Source organism: Pomacea canaliculata, linkage group LG9 (assembly GCF_003073045.1).
Source record: "Pomacea canaliculata isolate SZHN2017 linkage group LG9, ASM307304v1, whole genome shotgun sequence".
Classification (NCBI taxonomy): Eukaryota; Metazoa; Mollusca; class Gastropoda; order Architaenioglossa; family Ampullariidae; genus Pomacea; species Pomacea canaliculata.
In genome coordinates, this window is record NC_037598.1 from 18217542 (window position 1) to 18221434 (window position 3893).

Here is a 3893-nt window from a genome sequence, read left to right on the forward strand (position 1 = left end):
GGGGGCCTTAGATAGGCGCCAGGACTTACCAATGTTATCGCAGCGCAGTTATCGTCCATCACTAACAGACTGTTCGATGGACCAGTGCAGAGCCGAGGCTGTAACTGGTCCTTGACTTAGGCTTCAGCTTGACGCGTTCATCGAGACAGCAGTCAGGCCTATAGGACGAGAGAGACATGAGGTGTGCACATGTTAGTGCAGAGCACTCTACGCTTCATCATCAGCAGTTGTCTGGTCGCAGACACAGAGCTCGATAATGGTTAGAGATAAGGCGTTGGTCCTTGTTACGCTGCTTTCAGCTTTACCAGCACTTCCCGGCCGGCTATACGACGAGAGATCATGTGGTGGCACATGTTAGTGCCAGAGCTCTATTGCTTCATCATCAGCATTCTGTAGTCGCATGACACAGACTCGAGCTGGTAGGATAAGCGTTGGTCCTTGTTAGCGCGCTGTTCATGCTCGAGCAGCATCCAGCTGCTATAGGACGAGAGAGACATGAAGGTGCACATTTATGCCAAGTCACTACGCTTCATCATCGAGCATTTGTCTGGTCGCAACACAGCAGCTCGAGGCTGCATTAGATAAGCGTTGTGGTTCTGTTAGGCGCTGTCATCGAGACACATGCGCCTTATAACGAGAAGAGACATGAGTGCACAGTGTTAGTGCCAGATCACTCTACGCTTCATCATCAGCAGTTAGTCTGTTCGCAGACATCAGACTCGATGGCTGGTTAGATAAGTGTCCTGATGAGGCCGTCAGCTCGAGACGCCAGTCCACGCCTATAGGACAGAGAGTACATGTCACATGTAGGCCAGAGCACTCTACGCTTCCATCAATCAGTGTCTGGTCGCAGAGCACAGAGCTCGAGGCTGGTAGATAACGCTTATGGTCCTTGTTAGCGACTGTTCAGCTCGCAGACAGCAGTCCGGCCTATAGGACGAGAGAGACATGAGGTGGCACATGTTAGTGCCAGAACTCACGCTTCATCATCACAGTTGTCTGGTCGCACACAATGAGCTCAGCTGGTGATAAGCTTTGGTCCTTGTCTAGCGCTTTCAGCTTGAACAGCATTCCGGGCCTATCGAAATTGGCACATGTAGTGCCAGAGCAGCTCTACGCTTCATCAATCAGCAGTGTCTGGTCGCAAGACACAGAGCTCGAGGCGGTAGAAAAGCGTTGTCTTGTTAGGCGCCTTTCATCTCGAGACAGCAGTCGCTATGCCATAGACGAGAGAGACATGAGTGTGCCACATGTTAGTGCTCAGAGCACTCTCACGCTTCATCATCAGTCAGTTGTCTGTCGCAGACACAGAGCTCAGAGGCTGTAGATAAGCGTTCGTCATTGTATAGCGCTGTTCAGCTTGAACAGCAGTGCCTATAATAGGACAGAGAGAGACAGGAGTGCACATTATGCCAATAAGCCACTCTACGCTTCATCATCAGCAGGTTTGTCTGGTCGCAGACACAGAGCTCGAGGCTGGTAGATAAGGTTTGTCCTTGCTTTAGCGGCTGTTACCTCGAGCCAACAGCAGTCCGTCCTATAGAACGAGGAAGAAATGCGGCAACTGTTATGCTCGAGCACTCTACCGCTTCAATATCAGCAGTTGTCTGTCACAGACACAGAGCTCGAGCTGTAGATATAAGCGTTGGTCCTTGTCAGCTTGAGACACAGCGACCTAATATATAACGAGAGAACATGAGGTTGGCACATGTTAGTGCCAGAGCCTCTACGCTTCATCACAGCAGTTGTCTGTCGCAGACACAGAGCTCTGTAGATAAGGGTTTGTCCTTGTTAGCGCTGTTCGCTCAGACAGCATGCGGGCTAATAGAAGAACAGCATGGGGTGTCACATGTTAGTGCCAGATCCTCAGCTCCGCTTCATTCTCTAATCATCAATATGTCTGGTCGCAGACACAGAGCACAGAGGCTCGAGGCTGGTAGATAAGCCGCCGGTTAGGAAGTCCTTGTTTAGTGCGCTGATTCACCCGCTCCTCAGACAGCAGTGTGCCGGTATATATTAACGAGGAAAAAGGGGAGGTTAGTGCCGAGCACTCTACGCTCATGCACTTCATTTCAGCAGTTGTTCTGTGCGCAGACACAGAGGCTCGAGGCTGGTACGATAAGCGTTGGTCCTTGTAGCCGCTTGTTCAGCTTGATGACAGCAGTGCGGCCCCTGACTATATAGAAGAGAGAATCATGAGTGGCACATGTTAGTGCCAAGCCACTCTTACGCTCTTCCAATCATCAGCATTGTCTGGTCGGCAAGCACAGAGCCGATGAGCTGTGTAGGATAAGGTTGGTCGCTGTTAGCGCTGGTGTTAACCTCTTGAGACAGCAGCGGCCTATGCGAGAGACATGCGGCCGCACATTTTAGTGCCAAGCAGCTCCTTACGCGTATCATCACAGTTTCTGTCACCGACACAGAGTCAGGTCTAGTGGTTGATATAGCGTTGGTCCTTGTAGCTCACGAGACAGCAGTGCGGCCAAGCTAGGACAAGAGACATGAAGCGGCATGTAGTGGCCCAGAGCACGCGTCAATTCATTTTCTGTTGTCGCAACAGCAGAGCTCGAGGCTGTAGATAACTTGTCCTTTTTAGGCGCGTGTTCAGCTCGACTAGACAGCGCGCCTATATATAGGACACGAGAGACATGAGGTGGCACATGTTAGTGCAGAGCCAATCTTCTTAAGCTTCATCATCAGCAGTTGTCTGGTCGCAACACAGAGTCTCGAGGCTGTAGATTTAAGCTTCCTTGTAGGCGCTGTTCAGCTCAATACAGCATGCGGCCTATAGTATTAGGACGAGAGAGACATGGGTGCACATGTTAGTGCCAGCACTCTACGCTTCATCATCAGCAGTGTCTTGTCTCGCAGACACAGAGCACCGATGCTGTAGATAAGCGTGGTCCTTGTTAGCGCTGTAACAGCCTCGAGACAGCAGTCTCGGCCTAAGGAGACGAGAAGACATGGATGTGGCACATGTTAGTGCCAGAGCACTCTACGCTTCATCATCAGCAGTGTCTGGTCATCTTTTTTCTCTTCCTTTCGTATTCTTATTCCTATTCGTCTCTCTCTCTCATTCGTATCCTTGCATCACTCCTTCATTAATTCCTGTCCTTACCTCACTAGCTCCCCCTCCTCCATGTCTTCATTCTTGTAACCCCTCTTTTCATTCTCCCCACATCCTGCACCCTACCTACCTAGCATCTTTTTCCTACTTCGTCGTTTTCCTCCCTTTTCACTCTCATCTTCCCCAGTCTTCTCCCCCCTTCCTCCAATCCATCTGTCGGAACTGGCTTTGAAAACAGCAGGAGGAAGCAGCTACCATCTCGTGAAGGCTAGACTACGGTACCACACCATCACCTCAACAACAACTATCTAGGAGAGGACAGCGATACACCGACCAAACACAGATCGGTAACTGCGCCTCATGACCACGCCATGAAGCAACAGCGCTACCAACAGTTGTAATTAACAAGGTTACACCGCAATCTAGTTTTCAAAACAAACTTATTGTCGTCTAACCCTTGTAATCGAGATGACCACGTATAATAACCCATCTTCAGTTTGTCAAAAGTGAACACATTTCGCATACAGATATTAATCTCCGATTATTTTTAAACAAATCATTCGGACTAGAAGAGATTTCCTAATGTTTGACACACCCGCTTACTTTTTAACAAGTTTCTTCGTTACAACCGACCAAAGTTTCTTGACTAAGGGCACTGGATAAACAAGAGGCGTCTACGAGGGGAAGCAGCTACCACCGTCGCCACCTAATGCCTGCACGACTACGACTGTCAACTGACACCAACAACAGGGCTAGTAGAGAGGACAGCGACCTTTGTCCACCAACATCACACGATCACCTGACACGGATTAGCGGCCAGGACCAA